This window comes from Hippichthys cyanospilos, chromosome 19 (genome assembly GCF_059441005.1).
Source record: "Hippichthys cyanospilos isolate Australia breed blue-spotted pipefish chromosome 19, RoL_Hcya_1.0, whole genome shotgun sequence".
Classification (NCBI taxonomy): Eukaryota; Metazoa; Chordata; class Actinopteri; order Syngnathiformes; family Syngnathidae; genus Hippichthys; species Hippichthys cyanospilos.
In genome coordinates, this window is record NC_142387.1 from 1,104,334 (window position 1) to 1,120,180 (window position 15,847).

Here is a 15,847-nt window from a genome sequence, read left to right on the forward strand (position 1 = left end):
TTTACGTTTTTTATACTATTCATATTTAAAGAATTTAGCCTTTTCAAACTGTTCTTACTTTCATTTCATCTTTTCATTCCACAGTTGAACTTTTTTCAGTTTTTTAACTTTGTATTATTCGTAGTTCTTCATAGATTCACGTTCAAAAATACTTCATTCCCTAGTGTGGTCTTACACTGCCCCCCAGTGGCCCAATGGTAGAGTTGTCATCTTCAACATGTCCGTGTCCCGGTTCGGGCAAATCGCGTTTCACGTTTACAGTTCAACTTTCAGCTACAATTCAAGTTTTTGTACCGTAAAAATTGTCTAATGTTAAGTGAATGGTGTTGTTAAGAAGTTTCTGATTATACTTAACGATTTCGTGTTTGAATCGTTCTGTTATTACTATTTACGTATGAACATGTTTCTCCTGTGGTCATGTGATCTTCCTAGCAACCGCCTAGCAACTAATCACAAGTTATGTTTCATTCCTCCACTACCAATCAGGACTCTGTTTACACTATCATAGGTTGTTTTGCTCTTTCACGGGTCAGTCGGCAGGTATCGTTGTAACGGACAGTCATTTTTTCTGCTTTCTATCATTCTGTGGATTATCTAATTCCTTTCATTATTATTCCGTGCGTCCATGAGAATGTAAGTACAGTTTGAATATGTTGTCCGTTCGTGGTTTTGGATACATGTTTACGTTTGCACTGCTTCACTTTGTCCATTAATGTCTAAGTTGTTATTGCACCTAAGTTTGGTATAATTGCTAAAGGCAAATATACCGTACTTTTCATACTTCACTTTTAGTATTCACGTTAAAGTTTCATCCACAAAATGTGCGTGTTTGTCGCGTGTTTGCCGTGTGTGCCAATGTGATCCTTACTTCGTAAGGGAGTGACGTCACCGCCTACTCAAATCTATTCGGCTCCATTAACCCTTTCCTACCTAACGCACATTTTGGAACGATTGGGTTGAATTCATTCTTCCTATCATTGTACGGTATGTTTGCCTGTGTTGTTTATGTTATTCTAAGCTAATATAGAGTCATGTGAGCATATGATGTAACATATTGTACAATGTTAGTTATGTTAGTTATCATGTTTAGTGAATGTTCTCTGCTCTCCTTTGCAGAGACCACACACCCACAATCAAACATAGAACACACACAGAACACACAAACACAGAAACACACACACTCCAACCCAGATAAATAAATAGAACATTATATACAAATAAAGAGTGGCATGAGAGTGTGCATCGTCTTTATGTTCTGGCCGGACAACCTGATAAGATTGAGGATCCTCTGAATCAGTCAAGTACAGTCCTTTCAAGGAGGTCACAAGTTTGGACGCTACTCCGACACCTCCATTACAGGTGTGATTCAAAAACATGCAGGATACAAGCCCTCGAGGACTAGAGTTTGACACCTATAGTTTAGTTACACAAAGTAATCCATTTCCCATGTTGCCATCGGGCGGCCATCTTAGACCACTGAAGACTCCAACTCCAATCTGCCCTCATGGGCGGCCATCTTGGACATTTTATTAGACGTCTCATTACCTTTCACTACTGCTTCCACCTAGTACAGCATCTGGCTTGGTTAACTCAGCTTGATTCATACGTTTTAGTTTTTTTCAGTTTTTCAACTCTGTATTATTCACATTTCTTCACTGTTTCACATCAATCCACAATCCACCTCATTCAATCCACCTCATTCAAATGATAAGCTCATTAACAGGAGTTTAAAACTCCAGTCCTCGAGGGCTGATATCCTGCATGTTTTTGAATCACGTCATTCACTTAACATTAGGCCTAATGTCACAGATTCACATTATTCCAGTTCAACTTTTCTCAGTTTGTTAACTATGTAGGATTCATAATTTTTCACAGATTCAAATCATTCTACAGTTCAACTTTTTTTCAGTTTTTCATTCATCTTCAAATTCCACAGTTCAACTTTTTTTCAGTTTTTCAGCTTTGTATTCATATTTCTTCACAGATTCACACCATTCAATCGTTCCACATCATTCCACTTTTCAACTCCCAAACCTTCAACGGTTTCACCTTCACACGCAATTTCTTCAGAAATTGCACATTTTCTAGTTATTATTATTATTATTTTTTTTATTCCGACCGTTTTTTAGGTACGTTTCAACTCATTCCCAGTTCATCCAATTCATGCCGTTCAAACTTCATATCATTCTACATATTCATGTTTAGTGCGGGTCTATTTTTCAAGTTTCAACTTTTCATCGTTTTCCTACAATTTAAGTTTTTGTACCGTAAAAATGGCCTAATGTTAAGTGAATGGGCTGGTCTTCGTGCTTTATTTTTAAACTTTAACGTTTTCGATATTTCCTATGTCTCGGTGGCGCATGGGATTTGTGTACGGCATTCGCACTTCATGTTCGTGGGTTCAATCCCAGGCTGCGTCATTTTTTAGTTGTGTGAGTCTTTTTTAGTTAGTGCGGGTCTATTTTTCAAGTTTCAACTTTTAATCGTTTTCCTACAATTTAAGTTTTTGTACCGTAAAAACGGCCTAATGTTAAGTGATTGGAGCGTTCTTCCTACTTCCTTTTAAAGCGTTCACGGTTTCGTCATTTCCCGTGGCTCAGACGTTCTGTTGACGTATATCTACTACATGTTCGTGCGTTCGATCCCCGCTGTGTCTTTTCACACATTCAGTGTTTTTTTCAGTTAATTCAGTATTTTTTTTTTGGTTTCAATTCCTTCCCAGTTCATCCAATTCATGCCGTTCGAACTTCATATCATTCCACATATTCACGTGAAGTGCTTTTTTATTTTTCAAGGTTCAACTATTCATCGTTTTCCTACAATTTACGTTTTTTATACTATTCATATTTAAAGAATTTAGCCTTTTCAAACTGTTCTTACTTTCATTTCATCTTTTCATTCCACAGTTGAACTTTTTTCAGTTTTTTAACTTTGTATTATTCGTAGTTCTTCATAGATTCACGTTCAAAAATACTTCATTCCCTAGTGTGGTCTTACACTGCCCCCCAGTGGCCCAGTGGTAGAGTTGTCATCTTCAACATGTCCGTGTCCCGGTTCGGGCAAATCGCGTTTCACGTTTACAGTTCAACTTTCAGCTACAATTCAAGTTTTTGTACCGTAAACATTGTCTAATGTTAAGTGAATGGTGTTGTTAAGAAGTTTCTGATTATACTTAACGATTTCGTGTTTGAATCGTTCTGTTATTACTATTTACGTCTGGACATGTTTCTCCTGTGGTCATGTGATCTTCCTAGCAACCGCCTAGCAACTAATCACAAGTTGTGTTTCTTTCCTCCACTACCAATCAGGACTCTGTTTACACTATCATAGGTTGTTTTGCTCTTTCACCGGTAGTCGGCAGGTATCGTTGTAACGGACAGTCATTTTTTCTGCTTTCAATCATTCTGTGGATTATCTCATTCCTTTCATTATTATTCCGTGCGTCCATGAGAATGTAAGTACAGTTTGAATATGTTGTCCGTTCGTGGTATTGGATACATGTTTACGTTTGCACTGCTTCACTTTGTCCATTAATGTCTAAGTTGTTATTGCACCTAAGTTTGGTATAATTGCTAAAGGCAGATATACCGTACTTTTCATACTTCACTTTTAGTATTCACGTTAAAGTTTCATCCACAAAATGTGCCTATTTGTCGCTTGTTTGCCGTGTGTGCCAATGTGATCTTTCCGCCGTAAGGGAGTGACGTCACCGCCCACTCAAATCTATTCGGCTCCATTAACTCTTTCCTACCTAACGCACATTTTGGAACGATTGGGTTGAATTCATTCTTCCTATCATTGTACGGTATGTTTGCCTGTGTTGTTTATGTTATTCTAAGCTAATATAGAGTCATGTGAGCATATGATGTAACATATTGTACAATGTTAGTTATGTTAGTTATCAATGTTTAGTGAATGTTCTCTGCTCTCCTTTGCAGAGACCACACACCCACAATCAAACATAGAACACACACAGAACACACAAACACAGAAACACACACACACCAACCCAGATAAATAAATAGAACATTATATACAAATAAAGAGTGGCATGAGAGTGTGCATCGTCTTTATGTTCTGGCCGGACAACCTGATAAGATTGAGGATCCTCTGAATCAGTCAAGTACAGTCCTTTCAAGGAGGTCACAAGTTTGGACGCTACTCCGACACCTCCATTACAGGTGTGATTCAAAAACATGCAGGATACAAGCCCTCGAAGACTGGAGTTTGACACCTATAGTTTAGTTACACAAAGTAATCCATTTCCCATGTTGCCATCGGGCGGCCATCTTAGACCACTGAAGACTCCAACTCCAATCTGCCCTCATGGGCGGCCATCTTGGACATTTTATTAGACGTCTCATTACCTTTCACTACTGCTTCCACCTAGTACAGCATCTGGTTTGGTTAACTCAGCTTGATTCATACGTTTTAGTTTTTTTCAGTTTTTCAACTCTGTATTATTCACATTTCTTCACTGTTTCACATCAATCCACAATCCACCTCATTCAATCCACCTCATTCAAATGATAAGCTCATTAACAGGAGTTTAAAACTCCAGTCCTCGAGGGCTGATATCTTGCATGTTTTTGAATCACATCATTCACTTAACATTAGGCCTAATGTCACAGATTCACACTATTCCAGTTCAACTTTTCTCAGTTTTTCAACTTTGTAGGATTCATAATTTTTCACAGATTCACATCATTCTCCAGTTCAACTTTTTCAGTTTTTCATTCATCTTCAAATTCCACAGTTCAACTTTTTTACAGTTTTTCAACTTTGTATTCATATTTATTCACAGATTCACACCATTCAATCGTTCCACATCATTCCACTTTTCAACTCCCTAAAGAATACTAAAGAATTTAGCCTTTTCAAACTGTTCTTACTTTCATTTCATCTTACTTTTCATTCCACAGTTGAACTTTTTTCAGTTTTTTTAACTTTGTATTATTCGTAATACTTCACAGATTCACGTTCAAACATACTTCATTCCCTTTATTTAAAGCTTTCACAGTGTGGTCTGACACCGCCCCCCAGTGGCCGAGTGTTAGAGTTGTCATCTTCAACATGTCCGTGTCCCGTTCGGGCAAATCGCGTTTCACGTTTACAGTTGTTTTTTCTCTTCTGCTTTTAGTTCGGATCATCCACACTTTTTTTTATAATTCAAACATTCGTTTTTTTTTAGTTTCGAACTTTGTGTTATTCATATTTGTTCACACATTCACATCATTCCACAGTTCAACTTTTTTCAATTTTTCAACTTTGTATTATTCAGATTTCTTCACATTAACATTATTCATCTTTCAGCTACAATTCAAGTTTTTCTATCGTAAAAAATGGCCTAATGTTAAGTGAATGGTGTGATTCAAAAACATGCAGGATACAAGCCCTCGAGGACTGGAGCTTGACACCTACAGTTTAGTTACACAAAGTACACCATTTCCCATGATGCAATCGGGCGGCCATCTTAGACCACTGAAGACTCCAACTCCCATCTGCCCTCATGGGCGGCCATCTTGGATATTTTCTTAGACGTCTCATGACCTCTCACTTCTGCTTCCACCTCGTACAGCATCTGGCTTGGTGAACTCAGCTTGATTCATACATTCAGTTTTTTTCAGTTTTTCAACTTTGTATTATTCATATTTCAAGCAGTAAAAAAACTGAAAAAGTTTGATTAGGGATCATTTTTAAACTCCTGATAATGGGTTTTCACACATTCAGTGTTTTTTTTCAGTTAATTCCGTATTTTCTTTTGGTTTCAACTCCTTCCCAGTTCATCCAATTCATGCCGTTCAAACTTCATATCATTCCACATATTCACGTGTAGTGCTTTTGTATTTTTCAAGGTTCAACTATTCATCGTTTTCCTACAATTCACGTTTTTTATACTGTTCATATTTAAAGAATTTAGCCTTTTCAAACTGTTCTTACTTTCATTTCATCTTACTTTTCATTCCACAGTTGAACTTTTCTCAGTTTTTTAAACTTTGTATTATTCGTAAATCTTCACAGATTCACGTTCAAACATAAGTCATTCTCTTTATTTAAAGCTTTCACAGTGTGGTCTGACACCGCCCCCCCCCCGTGGCCCAGTGGTAGAGTTGTCATCTTCAACATGTCCGTGCCCCGGTTCGGGCAAATCGCGTTTCACGTTTACAGTTGTTTTTTCTCTTCTGCTTTTAATTCGGATCATCCACACATTTTATAATTCAAACATTCGTTTTTTTTTTTTCAGTTTTCAACTTTGTGTTATTCATATTTTTTCACACATTCACATCATTCCACAGTTCAACTTTGTATTATTCATATTTCTTCACATTAACATTATTCCACAGTTCAACTTTCAGCTACAATTCAAGTTTTTCTACCGTAAAAATGGCCTGATGTTAAGTGAATGGTATGATTCAAAAACATGCAGGATACAAGCCCTCGAGGACTGGAGTTTGACACCTATAGTTTAGTTACACAAAGTACTCCATTTCCCATGATGCCATCGGGCGGCCATCTTAGACCACCGAAGACTCCAACTCCCATCTGCCCTCATGGGCGGCCATCTTGGATATTTTCTTAGCTGTCTCATTACCTCTCACTACTGCTTCCACCTAGTACAGCATCTGGCTTGGTGAACTCAGCTTGATTCATACATTCAGTTTTTTTCAGTTTTTCAACTTTGTAGTATTCATATTTCAAGCAGTAAAAAAACTGAAAAAGTTTGATTAGGGATCATTTTTAAACTTCTGTTAATGAGCTAATCATTTGAATGAGGTGGATTGTGGATTGATGTGAAACAGTGAAGAAATGTGAATAATACAAAGTTGAAAAACTTTGTATTTTCTCTTCTGCTTTTACTTCGGATCATCCACACTTTTTTATGATTCAAACATTCGTTTTTTTTTCAGTTTCTCACAGATTCACAGTCTTCACAGATTCACATCATTCTACAGTTCAACTTTTTTCAGTTTTTCATTCATCTTCAAATTCCACAGTTCAACTTTTTTTCAGTTTTTCAAGTTTGTATTCATATTTCTTCACAGATTCACACATTCAATCGTTCCACATCATTTCACTTTTCAACTCCCAAACCTTCAACAGTTTCACCTTCACACGCAATTTCTTCAGGAATTGCACATTTTCTAGTTGTGTGAAGGTGAAACCTTCACACTTATGTTTTTCTCCACCTTTATTATTATTATTATTTTTTTTATTCCGACCGTTTTTTAGGTACGTTTCAACTCTTTCCCAGTTCATCCAATTCATGCCGTTCAAACTTCATATCATTCCACATATTCATGTTTAGTGCGGGTCTATTTTTCAAGTTTCAACTTTTCATCGTTTTCCTACAATTTAAGTTTTTGTACCGTAAAAATGGCCTAATGTTAAGTGAATGGGGTGGTCTTCGTACTTTATTTTTAAACTTTAACGGTTTCCGCGTTTCCTATGTCCCAGTGGCTCATGGGATTTGTGTACTGCATTCGCACTTCATGTTCGTGGGTTCAATCCCAGGCTGCGTCTTTTCGCACATTCAGTGTTTTTTTTTTTCATTTAATTCCGTATTTTCTTTTGCTTTCAACTCCTTCCCAGTTAATCCAATTCATGCCGTTCATGCCGTGCTTTTGTATTTTTCAAGGTTCAACTATTCATCGTTTTCCTACAATTTACGTTTTTTATACTATTCATATTTAAAGAATTTAGCCTTTTCAAACTGTTCTTACTTTCATTTCATCTTACTTTTCATTCGACAGTTGAACTTTTCTCAGTTTTTTTAACTTTGTATTATTCGTAATACTTCACAGATTCACCTTCAAACATCATTCCCTTTATAGAAAGCTTTTTTACAGTGTGGTCTGACACCGCCCCCCAGTGGCCCAGTGGTAGAGTTGTCATCTTCAACGTGTCCGTGTCCCGGTTCGGGCAAATCGCGTTTCACGTTTACAGTTGTTTTTTCTCTTCTGCTTTTAATTCGGATCATCCACACTTTTTTAAGATTAAAACATTCGGATTTTTTTCAGTTTTCAACTTTGTGTTATTCATATTTTTTCACACATTCACATCATTCCACAGTTCAACTTTGTTCAATTTTTCAACTTTGTATTATTCATATTTCTTCACATTACCATTATACCACAGTTCAACTTTCAGCTAAAATTCAAGTTTTTCTACCGTAAAAAATGGCCTAATGTTAAGTGAATGCTGTGATTCAAAAACATGCAGGATACAAGCCCTCGAGGACTGGAGTTTGAAACCTACAGTTTAATTACACAAAGTACACCATTTCCCATGATGCCGTCGGGCGGCCATCTTAGACCACTGAAGACTCCAACTCCCATCTGCCCTCATGGGCGGCCATCTTGGATATTTTCTTAGACGTCTCATTACCTGTCACTTCTGCTTCCACCTAGTACAGCATCTGGCTTGGTGAACTCAGCTTGATTCATACATTCAGTTTTTTTCAGTTTTTCAGTTTTCAACTTTGTTTTATTCATATTTCAAGCACTAAAAAAACTGAAAAGTTTGCTTAGGCATCATTTTTTAACTCCTGATAATGAGCTAATCATTTGAATGAGGTGGATTTGAATGAGGTGGATTGTGGATTGCTTGAAACAGTGAAGCATTGTGAATAATACAAAGTTGAAAAACTTTGTATTTTCTCTTCTGCTTTTACTTCGGATCATCCACACTTTTTTACGATTCAAACATTCGTTTTTTTTTTCAGTTTCTCAGTTTTTCAACTTTGTCGGATTCATAATTTTTCACAGATTCACTTCATTCTCCAGTTCAACTTTTTCAGTTTTTCATTCATATCTTCAAATTCCACAGTTCAACTTTTATTCAGTTTTTCAACTTTGTATTCATATTTCTTCACAGATTCACACCATTCAATCGTTCCACGTAATTCCACTTTTCACCTCCCAAACCTTCAACGGTTTCACCTTCACACGCAATTTCTTCAGAAATTGCACATTTTCTAGTTATTATTATTATTTTTTTTATTCCGACCGTTTTTTAGGTACGTTTCAACTCATTCCCAGTTCATCCAATTCATGCCGTTCAAACTTCATATCATTCTACATATTCATGTTTAGTGCGGGTCTATTTTTCAAGTTTCAACTTTTCATCGTTTTCCTACAATTTAAGTTTTTGTACCGTAAAAATGGCCTAATGTTAAGTGAATGGGCTGGTCTTCGTGCTTTATTTTTAAACTTTAACGTTTTCGATATTTCCTATGTCTCGGTGGCGCATGGGATTTGTGTACGGCATTCGCACTTCATGTTCGTGGGTTCAATCCCAGGCTGCGTCATTTTTTAGTTGTGTGAGTCTTTTTTAGTTAGTGCGGGTCTATTTTTCAAGTTTCAACTTTTAATCGTTTTCCTACAATTTAAGTTTTTGTACCGTAAAAACGGCCTAATGTTAAGTGATTGGAGCGTTCTTCCTACTTCCTTTTAAAGCGTTCACGGTTTCGTCATTTCCCGTGGCTCAGACGTTCTGTTGACGTATATCTACTACATGTTCGTGCGTTCGATCCCCGCTGTGTCTTTTCACACATTCAGTGTTTTTTTCAGTTAATTCAGTATTTTTTTTTTGGTTTCAATTCCTTCCCAGTTCATCCAATTCATGCCGTTCGAACTTCATATCATTCCACATATTCACGTGAAGTGCTTTTTTATTTTTCAAGGTTCAACTATTCATCGTTTTCCTACAATTTAAGTTTTTGTACCGTAAAAACGGCCTAATGTTAAGTGATTGGAGCGTTCATCCTACTTCCTTTTAAAGCGTTCACGGTTTCGTCATTTCCCGTGGCTCAGACGTTCTGATGACGTATATCTACTACATGTTCGTGCGTTCGATCCCCGCTGTGTCTTTTCACACATGCAGTGTTTTTTTTCAGTTAATTCAGTATTTTTTTTTTGTTTCAATTCCTTCCCAGTTCATCCAATTCATGCCGTTCGAACTTCATATCATTCCACATATTCACGTGAAGTGTTTTTTTATTTTTCAAGGTTCAACTATTCATCGTTTTCCTACAATTTACGTTTTTTATACTATTCATATTTAAAGAATTTAGCCTTTTCAAACTGTTCTTACTTTCATTTCATCTTTTCATTCCACAGTTGAACTTTTTTCAGTTTTTTAACTTTGTATTATTCGTAGTTCTTCATAGATTCACGTTCAAAAATACTTCATTCCCTAGTGTGGTCTTACACTGCCCCCCAGTGGCCCAATGGTAGAGTGGTCATCTTCAACATGTCCGTGTCCCGGTTCGGGCAAATCGCGTTTCACGTTTACAGTTCAACTTTCAGCTACAATTCAAGTTTTTGTACCGTAAAAATTGTCTAATGTTAAGTGAATGGTGTTGTTAAGAAGTTTCTGATTATACTTAACGATTTCGTGTTTGAATCGTTCTGTTATTACTATTTACGTATGGACATGTTTCTCCTGTGGTCATGTGATCTTCCTAGCAACCGCCTAGCAACTAATCACAAGTTATGTTTCATTCCTCCACTACCAATCAGGACTCTGTTTACACTATCATAGGTTGTTTTGCTCTTTCACGGGTCAGTCGGCAGGTATCGTTGTAACGGACAGTCATTTTTTCTGCTTTCAATCATTCTGTGGATTATCTCATTCCTTTCATTATTATTCCGTGCGTCCATGAGAATGTAAGTACAGTTTGAATATGTTGTCCGTTCGTGGTTTTGGATACATGTTTACGTTTGCACTGCTTCACTTTGTCCATTAATGTCTAAGTTGTTATTGCACCTAAGTTTGGTATAATTGCTAAAGGCAGATATACTGTACTTTTCATACTTCACTTTTAGTATTCACGTTAAAGTTTCATCCACAAAATGTGCGTGTTTGTCGCAGGATTGCCGTGTGTGCCAATGTGATCCTTATGCCGTAAGGGAGTGACGTCACCGCCCACTCAAATCTATTCGGCTCCATTAACCCTTTCCTACCTAACGCACATTTTGGAACGATTGGGTTGAATTCATTCTTCCTATCATTGTACGGTATGTTTGCCTGTGTTGTTTATGTTATTCTAAGCTAATATAGAGTCATGTGAGCATATGATGTAACATATTGTACAATGTTAGTTATGTTAGTTATCAATGTTTAGTGAATGTTCTCTGCTCTCCTTTGCAGAGACCACACACCCACAATCAAACATAGAACACACACAGAACACACAAACACAGAAACACACACACACCAACCCAGATAAATAAATAGAACATTATATACAAATAAAGAGTGGCATGAGCGTGTGCATCGTCTTTATGTTCTGGCCGGACAACCTGATAAGATTGAGGATCCTCTGAATCAGTCAAGTACAGTCCTTTCAAGGAGGTCACAAGTTTGGACGCTACTCCGACACCTCCATTACAGGTGTGATTCAAAAACATGCAGGATACAAGCCCTCGAGGACTGGAGTTTGACACCTATAGTTTAGTTACACAAAGTAATCCATTTCCCATGTTGCCATCGGGCGGCCATCTTAGACCACTGAAGACTCCAACTCCAATCTGCCCTCATGGGCGGCCATCTTGGATATTTTATTAGACGTCTCATTACCTCTCACTACTGCTTCCACCTAGTACGGCATCTGGCTTGGTTAACTCAGCTTGATTCATACGTTTTAGTTTTTTTCAGTTTTTCAACTCTGTATTATTCACATTTCTTCACTGTTTCACATCAATCCACAATCCACCTCATTCAATCCACCTCATTCAAATGATAAGCTCATTCATTAACAGGAGTTTAAAACTCCAGTCCTCGAGGGCTGATATCCTGCATGTTTTTGAATCACATCATTCACTTAACATTAGGCCTAATGTCACAGATTCACACTATTCCAGTTCAACTTTTCTCAGTTTTTCAACTTTGTAGGATTCATAATTTTTCACAGATTCACATCATTCTCCAGTTCAACTTTTTCAGTTTTTCATTCATCTTCAAATTCCACAGTTCAACTTTTTTACAGTTTTTCAACTTTGTATTCATATTTCTTCACAGATTCATACCATTCAATCGTTCCACATCATTCCACTTTTCAACTCCCAAACCTTCAACGGTTTCACCTTCACACGCAATTTCTTCAGAAATTGCACTTTTTCTAGTTATTATTATTTTTTTTATTCCGACCGTTTTTTAGGTACGTTTCAACTCATTCCCAGTTCATCCAATTCATGCCGTTCAAACTTCATATCATTCTACATATTCATGTTTAGTGCGGGTCTATTTTTCAAGTTTCAACTTTTCATCGTTTTCCTACAATTTAAGTTTTTGTACCGTAAAAATGGCCTAATGTTAAGTGAATGGGCTGGTCTTCGTGCTTTATTTTTAAACTTTAACGTTTTCTATATTTCCTATGTCTCGGTGGCGCATGGGATTTGTGTACGGCATTCGCACTTCATGTTCGTGGGTTCAATCCCAGGCTGCGTCATTTTTTAGTTGTGTGAGTCTTTTTTAGTTAGTGCGGGTCTATTTTTCAAGTTTCAACTTTTCATCGTTTTCCTACAATTTAAGTTTTTGTACCGTAAAAACGGCCTAATGTTAAGTGATTGGAGCGTTCTTCCTACTTCCTTTTAAAGCGTTCACGGTTTCGTCATTTCCCGTGGCTCAGACGTTCTGATGACGTATATCTACTAAATGTTCGTGCGTTCGATCCCCGCTGTGTCTTTTCACACATTCAGTGTTTTTTTCAGTTAATTCAGTATTTTTTTTTTGGTTTCAATTCCTTCCCAGTTCATCCAATTCATGCCGTTCGAACTTCATATCATTCCACATATTCACGTGAAGTGCTTTTTTATTTTTCAAGGTTCAACTATTCATCGTTTTCCTACAATTTACGTTTTTTATACTATTCATATTTAAAGAATTTAGCCTTTTCAAACTGTTCTTACTTTCATTTCATCTTTTCATTCCACAGTTGAACTTTTTTCAGTTTTTTAACTTTGTATTATTCGTAGTTCTTCATAGATTCACGTTCAAAAATACTTCATTCCCTAGTGTGGTCTTACACTGCCCCCCAGTGGCCCAGTGGTAGAGTTGTCATCTTCAACATGTCCGTGTCCCGGTTCGGGCAAATCGCGTTTCACGTTTACAGTTCAACTTTCAGCTACAATTCAAGTTTTTGTACCGTAAACATTGTCTAATGTTAAGTGAATGGTGTTGTTAAGAAGTTTCTGATTATACTTAACGATTTCGTGTTTGAATCGTTCTGTTATTACTATTTACGTCTGGACATGTTTCTCCTGTGGTCATGTGATCTTCCTAGCAACCGCCTAGCAACTAATCACAAGTTGTGTTTCATTCCTCCACTACCAATCAGGACTCTGTTTACACTATCATAGGTTGTTTTGCAGGTATGCGGTCAGTCGGCAGGTATCGTTGTAACGGACAGTCATTTTTTCTGCTTTCAATCATTCTGTGGATTATCTCATTCCTTTCATTATTATTCCGTGCGTCCATGAGAATGTAAGTACAGTTTGAATATGTTGTCCGTTCGTGGTTTTGGATACATGTTTACGTTTGCACGGCTTCACTTTGTCCATTAATGTCTAAGTTGTTATTGCACCTAAGTTTGGTATAATTGCTAAAGGCAAATATACCGTACTTTTCATACTTCACTTTTAGTATTCACGTTAAAGTTTCATCCACAAAAAAGTGCGTGTTTGTCGCATGTTTGCCGTGTGTGCCAATATGATCCTTCCGCCGTAAGGGAGTGACGTCACCGCCCACTCAAATCTATTCGGCTCCATTAACCCTTTCCTACCTAACGCACATTTTGGAACGATTGGGTTGAATTCATTCTTCCTATCATTGTACGGTATGTTTGCCTGTGTTGTTTATGTTATTCTAAGCTAATATAGAGTCATGTGAGCATATGATGTAACATATTGTACAATGTTAGTTATGTTAGTTATCAATGTTTAGTGAATGTTCTCTGCTCTCCTTTGCAGAGACCACACACCCACAATCAAACATAGAACACACACAGAACACACAAACACAGAAACACACACACACCAACCCAGATAAATAAATAGAACATTATATACAAATAAAGAGTGGCATGAGAGTGTGCATCGTCTTTATGTTCTGGCCGGACAACCAGATAAGATTGAGGATCCTCTGAATCAGTCAAGTACAGTCCTTTCAAGGAGGTCACAAGTTTGGACGCTACTCCGACACCTCCATTACAGGTGTGATTCAAAAACATGCAGGATACAAGCCCTCGAAGACTGGAGTTTGACACCTATAGTTTAGTTACACAAAGTAATCCATTTCCCATGTTGCCATCGGGCGGCCATCTTAGACCACTGAAGACACCAACTCCAATCTGCCCTCATGGGCGGCCATCTTGGACATTTTATTAGACGTCTCATTACCTTTCACTACTGCTTCCACCTAGTACAGCATCTGGCTTGGTTAACTCAGCTTGATTCATACGTTTTAGTTTTTTTCAGTTTTTCAACTCTGTATTATTCACATTTCTTCACTGTTTCACATCAATCCACAATCCACCTCATTCAATCCACCTCATTCAAATGATAAGCTCATTCATTAACAGGAGTTTAAAACTCCAGTCCTCGAGGGCTGATATCCTGCATGTTTTTGAATCACATCATTCACTTAACATTAGGCCTAATGTCACAGATTCACACTATTCCAGTTCAACTTTTCTCAGTTTTTCAACTTTGTAGGATTCATAATTTTTCACAGATTCACATCATTCTCCAGTTCAACTTTTTCCGTTTTTCATTCATCTTCAAATTCCACAGTTCAACTTTTTTACAGTTTTTCAACTTTGTATTCATATTTCTTCACAGATTCATACCATTCAATCGTTCCACATCATTCCACTTTTCAACTCCCAAACCTTCAACGGTTTCACCTTCACACGCAATTTCTTCAGAAATTGCACTTTTTCTAGTTATTGTGTGAAGGTGAAACCTTCACACTTATGTTTTTCTCCACCTTTATTGTGTGAAGGTGAAACCTTCACACTTATGTTTTTCTCCACCTTTATTATTGTGTGAAGGTGAAACCTTCACACTTATGTTTTTCTCCACCTTTATTATTATTATTATTTTTTTTATTCCGACCGTTTTTTAGGTACGTTTCAACTCATTCCCAGTTCATCCAATTCATGCCGTTCAAACTTCATATCATTCCACATATTCATGTTTAGTGCGGGTCTATTTTTCAAGTTTCAACTTTTCATCGTTTTCCTACAATTTAAGTTTTTGTACCGTAAAAATGGCCTAATGTTAAGTGAATGGGCTGGTCTTCGTGCTTTATTTTTAAACTTTAACGTTTTCGATATTTCCCATGTCTCCGTAGCTCATGGGATTTGTGTATCGCATTCGCACTTCATGTTCGTGGGTTCAATCCCAGGCTGCGTCATTTTTTAGTTGTGTGAGTCTTTTTTAGTTAGTGCGGGTCTATTTTTCAAGTTTCAACTTTTCATCGTTTTCCTACAATTTAAGTTTTTGTACCGTAAAAACGGCCTAATGTTAAGTGATTGGAGCGTTCTTCCTACTTCCTTTTAAAGCGTTCACGGTTTCGTCATTTCCCGTGGCTCAGACATTCTGATGACGTATATCTACTACATGTTCGTGCGTTCGATCCCCGCTGTGTCTTTTCACACATGCAGTGTTTTTTTTCAGTTAATTCAGTATTTTTTTTTTTGGTTTCAATTCCTTCCCAGTTCATCCAATTCATGCCGTTCGAACTTCATATCATTCCACATATTCACGTGAAGTGCTTTTTTATTTTTCAAGGTTCAACTATTTATCGTTTTCCTACAATTTACGTTTTTTATACTATTCATATT

General features: G+C 37.1%; 1 long non-coding RNA gene across 1 annotated transcript in view; it reads left to right on the forward strand.

Annotated features, from left to right (window-relative positions):
- The first annotated feature begins 248 nt into the window (after window positions 1–248).
- Window positions 249–15,847, forward strand: part of LOC148407583 (uncharacterized) — a 52,527-nt gene continuing 36,928 nt past the window's right edge. Inside the window, exon 1 of the long non-coding RNA XR_015863722.1 lies at window positions 249–633. This is a non-coding gene — a long non-coding RNA (uncharacterized LOC148407583). The remainder of the gene's footprint in view (window positions 634–15,847) is intronic.